Source organism: Ambystoma mexicanum, chromosome 4q, assembly GCF_040938575.1.
Source record: "Ambystoma mexicanum isolate Mex_15411 chromosome 4q, UKY_AmexF1_1, whole genome shotgun sequence".
NCBI classification, from domain to species: domain Eukaryota; kingdom Metazoa; phylum Chordata; class Amphibia; order Caudata; family Ambystomatidae; genus Ambystoma; species Ambystoma mexicanum.
In genome coordinates, this window is record NC_090928.1 from 550192794 (window position 1) to 550211395 (window position 18602).

Consider the following 18602-nt stretch of genomic DNA (forward strand, 5'->3'; position numbering starts at 1 on the left):
TCACAGTGAACTTTAAATGCTTTCCTTGGAAATTATCATTTATTGTACTGGTGTGATATTTTTATTTTCTACTTTAACTGCTTTTTGCTTGCCCATTAATTTGATCAACACGGGCTCTGGTAAAAAAATAACCAGAAAATGCCAATAGCCTCTTACGACTCATAGAGCCTCATTACGACTATTGTGTAATGGGTTAACTGGCTCCGCTAATGGAGGTGGACCCATTAAACCCATTCCGCACAATTACGAGGTCCCCTCGCGGGACCCGGTAAGGATGCCTGGTAAAAGCAGTAAAACCAGGCGTCCTTACCGGGTCCTGCGAGGGGACCAGGGAGCTAACAATGGGCCGGTCGGAATCAGCCCATTGCTAGCTCTCGCTCCCATTCCCATTGAACCCTTTGCAGGCTCAAATGGGAATGGGGACGGTCCGGGCCCGGGTTCCCAGTAGGAGGAATTACCGGGCCCTCCGAATTCGGAATGGCCCGGTAATTCCCCATTCAGGGAACCCAGACCCGATTTTGGAGGCAGCCATGGTGCCAAAGTTGTAATGAGGCCCTTAGTCTCCTTCTGCTTCTGCTACTCATAAAAGACTCAAAAGTAAATTGACTCCGCCACTATCCTCCAAAGAACCAGGTGCTATTTTGCATGGGATAAGTTCACTCAAACCTTTTATTGTAACCACCAACCAGAAATTATAGCAATTGGATGAAAGAAAGAATGTCTTTGAAAACAGAATGAGTGAAATGGAGAGCAGAATTGGCTATGTTGAAGACATCTCAACAAGAGTCACTGAGTTAGAAAACATGGTGAAGGCCTCTAAAACATAATGAGGGTTTAGAAAACAGAAGTAGGTGCAACAACCTATGTGTTACCGGCCGTCCTGAGGCTTGTGAGGGAAATGACTCCATTTTGTTTATGCTTGGTTCCATATCCCAAAAGAAGTCTCCCTCAACATTCAACAAGCTCATTGCATTGGCCCAATGAGAAGCTCTCAATCATCACAATACCCAGTGCACACTAAGCTCAATTACATCTCATCATCTCCAAGGTCAATGAGAAGAATATCCTCATTTGGCATGCCTTCATGAATTTCTCAAGACATGGCTAAGAAGACCGCCAGACGCCGAAAGGTATTTCTCTCTTATCATCCTGCTTTGAAACAACTTAATGTCAAATATGGACTATATCATCTGTGCTCTTTTAAAGTGATATATGAAGGTTGTACTTCAATCTTTGATGAACCTGCAGATCTTAAGGTTTTGTTCTGTTCCCTCAAGACTAACAGTATGGATACGTCACTCGGTTCAAACTCTTCCTCATCTGGTTCTTTATACCTTGCAACTCAGTTCCATATTCTCCTTCTTTTTAGAGTGTTGCAGTCTCTTATTTTTGTTCTCATTTGTGGTGGGCTGGGTGCCGTTTTGGTACCCTTCTTCCTCTCGGATTGGTTTTTGTTTTTCGAACCTATTGGTGTCATCTGCTCCTATCTCTTTATCTCCCTTTTCACCTTGTTGTAACTTGATCCTCTCTGATCTTCTAACACTGAATGTGCTTTGACCTCTTATTCTGTTATGTGCTATATCTCTGCTACTTAGTTTGCACACCTTGGTCAAGTGTCCCCCTCCGTCCCCTCTTTTCTTTTCTTTTCTTTTATTTTGGCCTCTTGCAATCTGCCTAGGCTCTTTGGATGCTTACTTCATATGGTAAAATCTGCATTCATAATGATCTACTTGCGGATTTGGTTTACAGTGTTCTATGACATACTTCCTCTCAGGTATTTTTTTGCCAGTTCTAGCTATGTTTTATCGGTACATTGGTCTTTAAATGTGTGACCTAGAACATTGAAGGTTGTTATAGCCCAGTTAAGAGGTATAAAATAATGCCCCACCTTAAGTAGTTGAATCTGTCAGTTGACTGTATACAGGAAATCCATTTCCCTCTCACAGAAGCTATGAAACTTAAATTCTTGTGGGTATGTTATTGCAGGTCCAGCAGTTGGGAAAAAATGGAGTGGCCATACTAATTAGTAAGAAGGTATAAAATAATGGCCCACCTTAAGAAGTTGAATCTGTCAGTTGACTGTATACAGGAAATCCATTTCCCTCTCACAGAAGCTATGAAACTTAAATCCTTGTGGGTATGTTATTGCAGGTCCAGCAGTTGGGAAAAAATGGAGTGGCCATACTAATAAGTAAGAAATGATCATACAATATGTCATGTCAAGATGTGGATACCAATGGGAGATTGGCTTGTGTCAAATTATATATTGGAACTGATATTGTCAATGTTATGAGCATTTAAAGTCCCACTCTACCTGATCCTGATTTTTGGGAAACTACCAAACAAATTATTCTCAAATCAAATGTTTCTTGACCCCTTTTTGGATAGGAAATACAAGTGTTCTCTTAAAAATTCAAAGTCGTATAAAGCTTTTACTCACTGCCTAACGGAAACCAGACTTATTGACACCTGGAGACTCACTGACCCTGTTGACCATGTCGACATAGAGTACACGTTCCACTCTCACCCCAATGACACACTTTCACACCTTGATTATATATTCACCACTAAATCTCTCACTAATACTATCATTGACTTTATCATTACTAACTTTATTATCTCTGACCACGCTCCAGTCATTACCACCTTTTACCTCTCTGATATCAAGAAGTCATCCTCTAGATGGATATTCAATAATTGTCTACTTCAGGATCAACAATGTATGCAGCCATTCCTGTCCTTTCAACAACATTTTATTTCTGAAAACTTAGATGAAGATACGTCAGTGGCTATGAATTGGGATGCATTCAAGGCTGCCTTAAGAGGTCACATAATTACATTTTCTAGTACAAAAATGAAGCAATATTAAAAATACCTGGATGTCTTATACCTTCAGTTTAACAATGCAGAGAAGCAAAATTATTGCTCTTCATCAGATATGCACTTTCTTGTCCTTGCGCTTTCAAATCAATGAAAAACTCACGGGAGAAGCCTCAGGTGCTATCTTAAAATACAAATCTAAAATGTATCACACTTCCAACAAAGCTGGCAAAGCCCTTGCCTCTTATCCTAAAGCCAGGAAGGAAAAAACATATATCTCCCACATGAAAGATCCCTGTGGCTCTATCAATACCAATCCATCTGGAATCATGGAAGTCTTTAAGAAATTCTATAGTGATTTATATTCTCTGAGGACAGTTGTCCCAGAGGCCAATCTCAAATCTTTTTTTACAACATCATTAGACATTCTTATCCATCATTAGACCTCAGTTGTCTGGAAGAGGACATTACTATGCTGGAAATCAACTAAGCCATTAAGGGGTTGGGAAGGGGCAAAGCTCATGGCCTAGATGGATTATCCACTGAGTTTGTTAACCAGTTTGCTGGCCCCTTCTAGGCTTAACACTCTATACTCCTCTTTTTTATCTACAAAGGTTTTTCATTCTTAACCTTCTCCAAAGGTTGACCAAGCCTGATCAAGTGGGCTAAGTCAAAAGTAGGAATATCTTGGCCAATGCAGGCCTCCTATTTGATGCAATTCACATTATCTCAAAGGATAAAAATGTCAAATCAGGTTACGCCACTATTGCCCTGGATGCCGAAATGGCTTTTGACCAGGTCAACTGGGAATAATATATGTTTAAGCCCTGCGCTGGCATGGATGCGGAAAAGGCTTTATATCCTTAGTCAAACTTCTGTATTCATATTCTAGATCCTCTATATGCATTAATGGCAGTTCTCATCTTTTTTCTCTTTACGGAGAGGTACAAGGCAGGGGGTGTCCCTTGTCCCCTATTCTATATGTTTTATCCCTAGAATCCCTACTGGAATTCACAAGATCTGATGGGAACATTCCAGGGATTTCATGTGGTAATCAAAAGATCAAGATAGCAGTTTACACAGATGATATCCTTATTCTGTTAAAAAATCCCAAACAGCACCTCCCTCATCTGTTAGCCAGGTTACAGGACTTTTCATCTGTGTCTGGGTATAAGCTTAATAAGGACAAATCAGAACTATTACCACTTAATTATTTTTGTCTCAAACATGAAGTGTAAGGCTTTGGTTTTAAATGGTGTGAGAACTCTTTTTAAATACTTAGGTTTATGGTTTGCTTCCTCTGCAAGTGGCACTATCAACTTGAATATGATCATTTACTAAATAAACTTAAGGAACTACCTTCTATATGGTCCCCTCTGTATCTGTCCTGGTGGGGTTGCTTTGATACAATTAAAATGATGTTATCTCTAATTGTTCTCTACAACCTACAAATGCTTCCTGCATCCTCCATCACATTTTATAAGTCCATCAACTCAATTTTACTCGACTTCCTATGGGGAAATGGTAAAAGCAAAGGAATTGCAAAAGAAACTTCAAACCCAGTTTGAAAAAGGCAGTGTGCGATTTCCTGACTTTAAAATGTGTCATAACGCTTTCCTACTCAAACAGACCAGTTGCTGGTTTGCCATGTCTGATTCTGTTGACATCCCTTCCTGGTGCGTGCTTGAGAAACAACTAGTATCCCCTTGTTACATTGTTGACTTCTTTTATATTTTCAGCCACTCCACTGCCTCATTTTTCTACTCCATCAAAGCCTCCAGATATGCCCTAAGAATCTTCCTTTTGCCATCAATCAAATCCCGTACCAAGAGATCTCACTGCATTTGTGGCATAACAGATATATCACTATCAATCGCAGAGTTTTCTATCGCACGTCCTGGCTCAATAGAGGTATCAGATCATTTAATCAAATTGTTCAAAGAAGCACTCTTACTAAATTTCATGATCTCAGAAGCTCCTTCTCCTTGCCCTTATATGACTTTATGTTTTATCAAAAGTTGGTCAATGCTTACCTGGATACCCTTCAGACACATACAGATAATGTTCCTACACCTGATGCCTCTAGGCTACAGCTTTTGGCCGTGGCCTCTGATATCAAAGCTGGCAAATTTTACAAATTGCTAACTGCTGTTGACTCTCCTACCATCAAGTGGCTTATTCATTCCCAATTGGAGAATTATTGTGGTCTTGTCTTTGATGACAGAACGTGGATTCAACTTTGGACTAGGATCAGGTGTGTCCCCACCTCTGCCAACATTACACAGAATTGTCTCTTTTTTATGCACAGAGCCTTAATAATCCCTCTGAAATTGATGAAATACAGGTATGGATCAAACAGGAATTGTTGGTCCTGTGGAGATACCCCTGGATCTGATAAGCATATGTTTTATGATTGCCCTTTTCTAAAAGCAATCTTTAAAGTGATATCCCTCTTTCCTTTGCTAATGTTTTCGTAGGCAGTATTGCTATGAGCGGGACTGGCTTTCATTCTTCCCCTATCTTATATGACATTTGTATAGCCATAGCTATCAAGCTTATTCCTGCCAATTGGAAACATTTTCAAAACATTTCCATTAAAAGTTGGTGGAACACAATTTGCTATATTCATAGAATTGAACATTGTATGGCTTTATACCTTGATTCAATACCCAAGTACGACATTAAATTGGTTTGTTTTTCTAGCTGTTTGGATTATCATAATATGTTTGCTCTTGGCTCATAAAATGCCTTCCCTTTACCTCAATTACATCAATTTCACTAATGATTAAAATGTGTTGCTAATATCACTGTTGATCTATGATTGAATATCTCAAATGTGCCCGCCTTCCCTAACTCCCCTCTCGTATTGTGTCCTGTCTGTCTTCTTGTTTATCCCCTAGTGAGACTAATGGTTATTCACTCTCTTCCTCCCATACAGGTTACATATCACTAAATGTGTATTTCACATGTTCACTACATTATTCTGTTTACCCAAAACTGTTGTTCCTTTGAGCTAGCTTAACTTCCTTTTCACTATGCTGATATTAGATTCACCTCATAACTACTATCTTTTTCTTTTTAATCATATTGTTGAACATTTTAATGCAATTGTTCAGATGCCTTGTTGTTCTCATGCTACATCTCAATAAAGAATATTAAACAAAAAACAATGCAGCATGGCAATGAAATGATATTGAAAGTAGTTATATTGTTTTTTTTATATCTATTCCATCTTTATTTTGGTTTGCATGTTGTGTAAATCATCCCATAAGTACTCGGCACAACTTAAAGTAACAAACCATGTGGGTTAGCGTATGTTCCCTAGCATACAACGTACAACAGAGGGACGTCGGAAGCAGTATTCATTTTGACCATGCATGTTTGCCAAGAGATTTGTGATACTTAACAGCAATACTTCATCTTTGTCTTTTATTTTTTTAAGCAGTTGGGTAGTGGATATGTTAAAAAAGTTATAGCCTGTTTTTAATGTGTGTGCAACTCCATAACATAGTTGCTCGTTCACTTTTGAAGAGGAGGTGGAATATGTATTTGACATTTTGTCTGAATCTGGGGTCTTTAGAATACATTCTGAAAGAGCGATATTCTGATGAACTAATTTGTGTGGATCTTTCATGATATCTCCTTCCTTTTCCTGTAGAAAAGAGTGGAGGAAAATAACGTGCTTCTACACTTTCTTCCCATATGCTCATTGGGGATCCTTTGGCTTGATGCATTTTATATGTTCCTAATGCATCGTCAATGGTGTCTTTGGAGTGTAGTGGGTGAATTGTATCCAGGTCTAAAATGTTGGCTGCAGTAAAACGATCTACACGTTCAAATTGGCCAGTTGCTGGTGAGTCTTGAATAATGTGGGTGGGTTCTCTTAGGTTTTCCTCTTTGTTTATATCTTTGTAGTATTCATTGTTTTCTTTTAGATATTGTAGGGCTAGTCTAATTTTGTTTCGACTAGCTGTTGCTACGTTTATTTGTCTTTTGTTGGCACATCATTAATTAGTATAATCAATGATTGATCTATTGGTCGTTGTACTCCTAGAGTTTGTATATGTTCTATTAGAGCTAAGGGCAAATATACTACTTTGCCATGGATGCCTTTTAGTAACTCGGATTGAGGTAATTTGGCTGATTTTGGTTGAAGGCGTGTTATAGCTTGAAATGGGTGCATTGTTTGTATTCTAATGCTCCCGTATAACTTTATTTGTTGGGGAGCTTTCAAAAGTGGGAACATTTCCAAGTTATTAGTGATAGAGCATATGATGGTATTTGGTTATTGTCAAGCTTCGTGTTGCAGTACTTGCAAACTGTTGAGGGGTCCGTTATTTTGTTTCTGCTGTTAGATATGAAGCTAATTGGAAACATTGGGATGCTTCATTGTTTTCTATTTTGCAGGTTAGATCCACTATTTGTGTGTTCTTTTTATAAAAGGTTCTGCGACAAAAGACACATATTTGGTCTGGTATTTCAGCAGATGTGTTTTGAAACATAGCAATTTCTTTTTTGTATGTCTCTATTAGGACATTGGTGTTTATGAGGTTTTCAGAAATGTTTTCTGAAGTTACATCATTTTCTAAGTCAACTTCAGTTCCAAAGTATTTACGTTGGCTGTGCTCTATTTCTTGAAGCAGTTATTTGGATGTTCCATGTAGGAGAATTTTATTTACATTTTGCAGTTTTAGAGCAGAACATTTTGCATAGTATAGTCTATGCACAAGATTCCGTATAGTAGAATGGTGTGTCACTAACATTTTGATGAGGTGGAAAATTTGCACGCAGCTCCTAAAATGTAGGCTAATGAACATCCTCACAGACCAGTGTGGCTATGCACTGGACAGGAGTCTATGGTTTGTAAAGTTTTCATTTTACATTTGTCTTTTAGTTTCACATAGTGATTGAAGCATTGTCATAAAGATTTAAAGGATTGTTGGCATACATTACATTGCATGTCCATTTGTACACTGGACGGACTGTTTGGGTGAAAGGAGCATTTGCTTCAAAGTTGGTTGGGGATTTTTTTCTATAAGGCTTTCTTTTGCCATAATTGTGTGTTCGACAATTTCATACCCTTCACCATTATTGTCTATGGAAATAGGTTTTTATTGTTCTTGTTTATAAGCTTCTTCATTTAAATATGGTTCTGTTCTGCTTGTGTGAATCCATTCACCATTACAGAAGTTTGAAAAGGTTTGTATATTGACACTGCACATGTTTAGAAGTAGTTCTTGGAATGTATTAATTAATTTAGTTAGTGGTTTCATTTTGTTTAAAATCAATACAAACCATGTTCTCTTTAGTAGAAAAGTGCTGTCAATTAAAGATTGCAGGATTAGTCTCCAATGGTAGTTTTTAAGGGTAGATCATGACTTTTCAGCTGTTTTTATAAGATTGTGAAGAACTCTATGGTGGAACATTTTCTGAAACATACATTTTTTGGATTGCTTTACCATGACTATGTTAACACTGATAGAGGGTTAGGTTCGTTAGTAGGTCTACTTTCTTTGTACACATTTTTTTACTTTTAGTTTTTGAAAGAGGGGCCTTAGCTTTTTTAGTTCTGACTGGTTTGGTTTTGTTAAGTGATGTTACTCTCTCTTGTTTTAATGTTTCTATAAATTGTTTTAGAGGTGGATGACTATATGTTGTAGTTTTATTCTTATCTGCTCTACTTTTTCTTTCTTTTCAACATAGTTGCTTTTTAGTAGCCATGTTGTTGTGTCTGTGGGGAAAGAAAATATTTGCATTGGAAAGTTGTGCAATGTATATGCATGTACGGTGCATGGCTTTGTGGGTATGATTGTAGAGATTAATAGAGTGCTGTTTGATTACAAGGTGGTATATTAGGTGTGGTTGGGATGGTTGTGAAAGTAAGAGTCTGCAGAGGTGTGATGGAGTTGGGTTAGTGATTAAGGAAGTGGTGGTGTGATGAAATCTGAAGGGACATTGTGCTGTTTTGAGCAACAGAGGGGATGTTGCGATGGTAATATGCAGATGGGAATAATAAGAGTGTGAATGGTGGAATATAATGGGCTAGAGTGAGAATAATGTTGGTTTGAAAAGAGTAGTCTGAGGTAATATATTGTGGAACTGTGCTGCTGCAAATTACATCCATATACATGGTACATTAATGTACTTACTTTGTTGGATGCAAAGGGTATTTGTTTTTCGATTGTTGTCTTCGGTAATGAGCTTCTTTCCTTTAATTGTAAAAGAAAGTTAGTGGGGATATGTGGTAATGGCAAAGTACTTTTAAGAAGCAAGGTATATATTTATGAAGGAAGGAGGAGTGGTGGGGAAAAACAGTTAACAAAATTGGCGGACAGTTAAAAATGGTTGCTTTTAGGAGCATTTTCATGAAAGTTAAGAAATGCGTATATGCATTTGTAGAATATTTGTAACGTTTTGTAAAAGAGAAGAACAGTTGACAGAAAAGATTTGTAGTACACTTTTAAATGCCAGTTGGTGTGTGGAACTTTAATATGTTAGAAGTATATGCATACTTGCCAAGCTGATGCATTTTAATCTGTAGATGTTTATGTAGTCCTAGATTTTTTGTTTGTTGTTCTGGGGCTTGTAGTTCCACTTTTTCCACTATGAAAGTTGTATTACAAGTCACAGAATGCAGAGAAAAAAGTCTGACTGCATACGCAGCTGAAGGTTGGAATGTGTTATGTTAGGAAGTATATATGTACTGTTAATATGTTAAACTGGCACATACTGAGTGCCAATGACAAATGGTGTACAAATCTATTTTATCTGCTTTTACTTTATTTTATGAAAAAGTGATACATTGATACAGTAAATGCAGATATGCATTTTTGAATTTTTTAACTTTCTTCAAAATGCTTCCAAACAGAAATATTTTGAAGAGCACAGCATTTGATATGTTTATTTGAAATACATGTCACACTTTTGAATCTTGAGGTTAAGTCATGTTTTTTCTTTGCATTCTGGGACTTGTAGTTTGAGTTTTATAATAGGTGAAGTTAATTGGAAGTCCCAGAATGCAAAGGAACACAAAAGATTAATAAGCACCAATAGATTGGAATGGGTGATGTTGGGATGTATGCATGTGCTGCCAACATATTAAACTGGCAGACACTACGTGCCACTAAACAACGGTCTAAAGATCTATTGTATCTGCTTTTCCTTTATCTTAGGAAACAGCGACAGAGTGCTGCTATACATGTACATATGCATTTTTTACTTTAATCACAATGATTGTAAATAGAAACTGTTTGCTGCTTGATGTGAGCAGGTGATGAATGCTGTAATGCATGGCATTTGCTAGAGGGGTTAAAAAAGAGAATATGCTTATTGAAAAGCTTATTACATGGTAAGTAGCAGGAACCCTCCTCCTATCTGTCTTTCTCTCTAGCTCTCTATATCTATATATATATATTCAGTAAAAAAATGTTGTTAAAGGGATGTTATGGTTAAGTTGTGCTACTAAAAACCTATGAAATTCAGTAAAAAAACTTTGTTAAAGGGACCTTATGGTTCCAAGTAAAACCAAAATTCCCCTGAAATACACCAGTTATGGTAAGCTAAGCAACCATAACTCGTGCCACCACCGTGCACTGCTAAGACTAACACCCAGGACATCAAAGATGACATCACAAATGTCATTGATGACATCACTGATGACATCACATGTCTGGCTCCCCCTTTTTTCCTTTACTGATATATCTAGGCCACATGGTTTTGTTCAGTAACAGTCAGGAACAAAAAATTGAAAAGGTACTATATTTGTAGAATTATACTTTAAGTATGTTCTTACAGTAATTCCCTTAGGGTCAAGTCACATCATATGAAACATATACATAGGGGAAGACACAGGCTTGAAAGACAGCAATCCTTTCTGTGCATGAAGATAATCTGTAGGATTATCAGCACTTTCTGATAGTTATTTTTTTGTATTACTGTACTTTCCCTGTATATGCTCATATTTCTATACATTGTACTGACACTACTTTCCTTAGGGTCCAGTCACATCATGTGATACACATACATAGAGTAAATAGCAGCTTTGAAACAGAGCAATTATTTCTCTGCATAAAGATAATCAGTTAGGTTATGAACTCTTTCTGCTACTACTTCTGCTTTTTTGCTTACTTCACTTTCCCTGTATATACTCATATTTGTATGCGTTGTTGTCTCTTCGTGTTTTGTCTGTAATAATGCAATTATGTAGTAAGTGGGTTTTATTAGCTAGTAATTACATGTTTCACAGTACGCAAAACTCTAATAAGAAAGCAGTTATCATTTCACTATTCAACATGGCAAGATTATGAATATTGCACCTTCATCATGTATGCTGCACACACTGCCTATGTTTGTGCATGAGTAGCTTAGTATACTGGATAGAACTTCATTATAGAATGTTATTTATATCAATGCATTGTTTAATGCACTAATTAGCTCATGATATTTATTCCAATGATCCTTGACACTTTTTGTCAACATTATAATAAGAATCCCTTGTACAGAATTTTCATGAAGAGTAAATGCACATATGATGTCATCAGTAATGTCATCAATGACATTTGTGATGTCATCTTTGATGTCCTGGGCGTTAGACTTAGCAATGCACAGTAGTGGCGCGAGTTGTGGTTGCTTAGCTTAACATAACTGGTGAATTTCAGGTTTTTTTTGGTTTTACTTGGAACCATAAGGTGTCAGAAGTTTCTGCCCTTCTCACCTGTTTTTCCTTTCTTGTGATGTTCTTGGGCGTATCTTCCTTCTTTCTTACTGTCTGGGATTTGTATAACCCTGGACGCCAGTCTTCGGAGTCCAGCGTGATGTTATAGCCTTCCAAATGCAAGCGTTCAGTCTCCGGGCGAGGAGCCAGGAAGCAGACGAGTCGGCTCGAAAGGAGCCAACTCCGAGCACGAGGAATTTCCAGGAGAATAGCCACGAGAATAAGGTAAGGGGAAAGGAATTAATGAATACCAGGAAGGATGAAAGGAAACAAGATATCACAGAGAGAGCGAAGCAAACTTCGGAAACACACGTCTAGCTACACCAAGCAGTAGCGTTGAGACGCGCGGCGCCGCGGAGGCGTGGCCTTTTTCTAGGAAGCCGATCGTAGCCTGAAGACGCTGGTGTGCAGCGCTCTGGAAGCGTTGGCCATGTTGGTAGAACCGCAGAGTTTACACCGCGTTGCATCATGGACCATGAAGTCCAAAATGGGCGGATTCAGCGGATCATGACATAACGTCCCTTTAACAACGTTTTTTTTACTGAATATACATTTTCATAGTGTGAATTTGATAGATGTTTACTAGGTTTCCCTTACTTTATATACATGTAACATAGAACATACTGAACCCCTAGCTAGTGATTTTGATATCTGCGGACTGTGCGTATGTCCGCGAACGATCGCGGACAACATCAACACTACCCAAACACTCAGGGGGTATCTTAAATGGTTCTATCATACCATAAAAACACTGCACAAGTTCAAAAAGCAGCGCATAAACACATTTATATGTAATAATAAATAAACAGTGAAACCTATTGGTTATGGTTGCTTATCTTACCATAACTGGCGAATTTCAGGGGTTTTTCGGTTTTACTTGGAACCATAGGGTGTCACAAGTTTCTGCCCTTCTCACCTGTTTTTCCTTATCTAACACATCAACCATCCATTTAAATACCATATGTAGTAAAATGGAATATACCAAAACAAAAAAGATAATCCTCCAACATAATGTTTTTCACACAGAAATGTGCAGTACTTTGGAATGGCTTGAGGAGAATTTTCCACGTGAGGAAATGTGTGAAGACACTGATAATAATGGTAGACACTTCTCTATATAACCAAAATAATAATCATTACTTTATGTGTACTTAACATATATATATATATATATATTTATTATTATTTATTTATTTGTATATGGTTAAAAATAACCTTTACAAAATGTACAGATATAGAAAGGCAAATAAAATTTTAAAATCATGAGACATTAACATAGAAAAATATTAAATTAATAGATAATTACAAAACATAAACAAAAACCAGATAAAACACTTAAAAGAAGATAACTCAAAGCATATGAGCAATCTACCATGATTACTTAAGAAGAAAAAAGCAAAATACACTCCATACTTAATATCCTCCTCTTAAAGACATCACGTTCAAGAAACTACAATTAAAGACTTCCAGCATTCTGCTCTTACAATTATTTGGTTAGGATTACTCACATGAAAATCAGTTTGTATTCCCAATTTGCATACATGTCTTAAAAACCTTACAATTGATATTTGTAACGATTTATCTGCTCCTTGTAACATTTTTATCCATAGTAATTGCAGACCTATAGGACCTGAAGGAGCCACAAATTAACTAAAATAATTAATCCGATGAGGTCTTAATACAATACAATATATCATCAAATGCTCCAGAGTCTCTTCCATGCCCAATACCTCACAAAACCGGCAGCCAAGTTCCCTTGCAGGGTCTTTGCTGCGGGCAGTTAGAATTTCTCTAGTCGGTAGGGCATTACACCTGAAACGCGTAAAGATATGCCTGGATGATTTATCGGGGAACAGTGCTAAGTATGATTCCACTGTCCCTAATTTTTTGTAATGGCAGACAATGTGTTTTTGGAACCTAGTGGCTCCTACAGAACGCATTGTACTATCCCAATCCCCCCATTCTAGACTTTTTTTGACCTTATTAGGATTAAACATTAATAGTTCTAAAGATCAAGATATACTGTGCATTCATCCCTAAGGTTGAGTATATAAGCAGAAATGATGTTATTACTGCGTATGCCTGAGCCAAGGAGATCCTATAATGTGCCCCTCATTGTTGTAACCATTTTCCTGATTGAACAGAGTTTTTTCCACATTATAATAGATGTAATTGAGTTTAGGCATAATTCATACCGGAAAACTGCCACCGGCATACATGTCGGTAAACATGACAAAATTGTTCTCAAGAATCTTCTTTCATATTTTTTCAATTCTGCCATAAACCAGCGAGGGTAGAATTCCACCCCATAGCTGAACTGTGGTAGTATCTTTTGCTTAAAAAATCGCACCGCAGGTAAAACCGAGAATTTTCCATATGTGATGTCACATTTTTTTCATTGTATCGTTAGGGGTAAAATGTTTGCGTCCATATGTTGTCTGAATTGTGATTTCTGTTTGTTACCAAAAATTGGATACCCCAGATATCGTATATTGGGCTTTACCATCAATTTTATGTGGTTCAGAAACCAAGAATGTTGTTTTAAGTAGGGGCGCACATGTAGTCGAATAACCACTGTCTTATTCTCATTAATCTGTAGATGATTTGCTACAGTATAATCTCTGAATCTACAGAGTAGTAATCGCTGCAGCCCTATGGGAGTGTGGTCGAAGGGCATGAAGTCATCTGCGTACGCTGGCCAGCAGATTTCTGTCCCCTCAACCCGCTGGGATACAAACGCCACCTCTTCCAACCCTTCCCCTGCATCAGAGACATATAGATTGAAAATTGTGGGGGCGCAAACGCACTCCTGTCGTAACCCATTTGGTGCATCAATTAAACTGGATAAACAACCCTCGTTATTCAAACGATCCTGAAGTTGGGACCCTTCCTGTAGCTTGATTAGAATAGAGAGCAAGGTTGGAGGCATTCCCAGATGGTTTAACTTGCCCCACAACACTGTTCGGTCCAGTGTGTCAAATGCCATAGACAAATCAATAGACGCTATGTAAATAGGTGCTGCGTCTTTTTTCCATGCCATTTCTTGCATAACACTTAACTTGATTCCTCCCGCATCCGCCCCCACATTTTTTCTGAAACCAAATTGTAATTTGGATATTATGTTGTTTTTGTTAATCCATGTATGTATATAATTTAATATGATACCAGAAAAGATTGTTGAGTCCGCATCCAATAAGGCTATTGGCTGATAGTTAAGAGGATTGGAGCGGTCACCCTTTTTATATACTGGAATCACAAAAGAAATATGCCAAGAGGACGGGATAACGTGAGTCAGGAGAATATCATGAAACAATACAAATAATATTTTTGTCCAAAGCTGTTTGTTTTGCTTAAAAACGATGTTAGCGAGGCCATTGGGGCCAGATGCCCTTGATGATGAGGCCCTAGAGATCAAAACACTGATATCCTCCTCAGTGATATCAATATTCCAATCTACATTCAATATTGCAATGGGAGTTTGCATGGTACTATGTTTTATTTGATAGAGGCTACCGAAGTGGCCACCCCACTGATGATCGGAGATTGGATTTGCTAACCATACAATTATGGGATGCCTTGTCGTTGACCAGTGCCCAAAATGATCTAGAAGAATTATCCCTTAGTGCACTCAGCATTCTTTCCCCATCTAGTTGATATAGCATTGCTCTGCGCTCCTTAATCTTCCATTTCCAGAGGTTAGCAACTTGTTTTTTAATGCCATTCTATTTTCAGGCAAAAGTAGTGCATTAGCCACTTGCCTCAGGGCCTTTTGTCGCTGATTTTTATAATCTCTTATCACTGGATCATAAACATGTGTATAGTTAGTACGGACCCGATCTACATTAATGGGAATTGCCGTGCATGATATAACCTTGCCCACATAACTTGAAAAATAACCCTACGAATACATTATATACTTTCTATCCAAGGTGGAGGAGATAAAGTCTCCAAGAAATACTGCATCTGTTTTTTCTACATTGGTCTTGTGCCACACTATTCTGTTTTTTGCTTGGTTTATTTCCAGGTTCACTAGGTTCGGATGTGCACCACTCTCGTCCCTTTTTCCCTCAAAATGTACATACAGTATCTTATGGTCACTGCAGTTCATCTTCAACAGCTTAAACTCCTCCACCTTGGCCATGATTGAGTCCGAAAGAAAAATATAATCTATAGCACTAGTTTGCGTGCCTCTATACCAAGTAGTACAAGGGTTTCTATCTTTCCAGAAACCCAATGTATTTGACAGACCCCATGACTCCATAAACATCCTCCAGAGATGCCACTGCATGTTTTTATTACACTTTGACCAGTTGAAATTTCCCATATCCTCAAATGTAGTTTGAGAAGATTCATTTCCAATTCCTACATTAAAATCCCTTGCAATTATTGTTACCAAGTTTTTCAAAATTTCATGATATTTCATCATCAGAACCCCCAGTTTTTTTAGTTCGACCTCAATGTCTAGTTTCGTATTCCAGTAGACATTGATGATCAAAATGTCACTATCCCCAATGGGCGTGCTGTTTTCAAAGCGTATTAACAGTAATAAGCACCAATCTGTAATCCTATCCAATTTTATAACTTTAGGCAACAAGGAAGTAGTTACTCCTATTAGTAGACCACCCGCAGGTCTACCTACTATGCCTTGTTTGGCCAAGATAGAATTAATGATAAAACCATCTAGTACATATTCTGAAGTAAACCATGTTTCCTGTATACAAAAAATAAAACATTCTTTGAGTTTATCATATATTTCCAGTGTGTTCCTTAGTGACCAATTCCCCCTCGAGTTCCAACTGATCAGAGGGAAGTTTGCATGGCTACTAACTGTTGGGTTTGATGACCTGAAGTTGTGATATGGAATCTCTTAATGTAATAGCTAGCCATCTAAGGTTAGGCTCATCATAAGTGCTTTCAATTGATTTGGAAGGCCGAATTTTCTCCCCGAGCTGCTCCCTCTCCACCCGGACCTCAGATCTCCTCTCCGGGTGCACCCTCTCTAGATCGTATCCCATTTTATGGAATATACTACTTTCTTTCAACACTGTCTCAACAGTAAGATTAGAGTGGTAAGCAACCCTTACATAATCATATCTTCCTGGGTGGACAAAATCCACCAACCTGATGTCTCCTGTTGTAATAAGAGAGAGATTTGGTATTTCCCTAAACAGGGCCAAAACCGTAGCTCTATTCAGAGAACGGGGGCCCCCCTTGTCAAATGCTCAGGAATTCAGCACATTTGAAGGGACGATAGTTAATGGCCCCTAATTGTGCTCCCATTGGCGGTATATCAGAATGGCCCCAGGGTGGGATGGGAGTCCGAAAGTCCTCATGACATTCCTGATTACTTCTATCATCCCTGGACATATCAGGTGGTTTCCTGAGACTTTCCCCTTCACTTTGTATACCTTCATTCTTCAGGCTCCGAGTTGAATTTGGGGCCTTTAAATTTACATTTTTGCAGTACTCTTTAGTGACCTGCACCTTTTCCGCTGTCGGTGGCACACACATTTTATTATCATTTTCATTTTGAACACTAGAATCCTGTGTCGGACACGGGGTTACATTAACAACAGATTCACCTCGTATACCGTCATCATGACCTTCCAGCATCAGGTTTATGACTCTTCTGATCACTCGTTCCATCATAGGTATCCCTTCTTGAGAATCAGCTTCTGCCACAACTTCTGTGGTTTCTGTACCCCCGAAGGATTTTAATCCCGTTAAGAAAGCATTATTTCCCTCTTTATTATCAGGTTGCAGACATCTATTGCGTCCAGGGCCATTAGATTGGAAACACTGTGCTGATGGTACGGGATTATTGGTGACAATCATAGTATGCATTTTTACTTCATTTACTCCTTGGTTACCAGAGTCTAGCACCTCTACCACTTCCAAATCGGTAATCCACTCCCTATGGTCCCAGTTCTCTCCCAATGTTAACCTCATTGGACCATTATGGGTCATTGTTTGCCTTGAAGGTAAAGCATATTTATCTGGGGGTAAAGCCTAAATTGGGGCTCTAGAGGATACAATGGCCCTCATTATGACCTTGGCGGAGAACCATGGTGCTATTAGCACCATGGTCCATGGCGCTAAATTGCCAACTCCGCCATGGTGGTTGGTGGACTTACCGCCCCATTCCGACCTTGGCGGGGCGGTAAGTCCCCAATCCCCATTTACCCTTCCCCATTCCCATTTTTGCCCCATAGGGCATAATGGGAGTGGGGAAGGCGTTAATTACGCCACCGTAAATTACGGTGGCGTAATTAACATCAAGGTCCCTTAGCGCCATGGATTTTAACGCCTGCAAAAAGCAGGCGTTAAAATCACCATGGCGCTACGGGAACTCGTACTCAGGCGGTAAGGGTCAGCGAAGTTTACGCCGGCGTAAACCCCTTACCGCCTGGGTCGTAATGAGGGCCAATGGGTTCTAACTGCTTTACTTGTTTAGGGAAGAAGTTAACTAGACTTCCCTGGATGTTTAGATCTGACTGCTTTGGACCCTCGGTGTTGGTGATAGTAGTCCTCAGCTGGTGCTTAACGCCCTTATTTTTTAGATTTTCAGATATCTGGTCGGGTGCAGCCGTGCCCCTCGTTCCTTTACATAGTAACACATCTGGACCTTCATCTACCTCAATAATATCAGAATCCAGGTCATCTGCCTCCTCTCTTAACAACCAACTCCAATTATTTTTGGCAACTTTAACATTCTTCCGTCTATAGCCTGATGTGTTCTTTTTGCGCATGATGTTAATTTTCTCTGTGTTGCTTTTATTTTTATTTGAATTATGGGCCATTTGCCTCTGCTTCTGCGCCCTATCTACATTTTTGTTTTTATTATTTTGTATATTAGGCTCATTATTCGAGCCCACATTTTTATGGTCCTCATTCACTAACAATTCAGGTTCTTCAGATGGACTCACGGGGGTGGGTGGCCCATCTAGTAGCGATGCCCCTGGTGTGATTGCCCCGCACCCCTCTCGCTGGTCATTGGATATTAGTGCCTGTGTTCTAGAGTTCGATAGATTCAGATTAGCCATGCCACCACTAACTGCAAAACAATGTT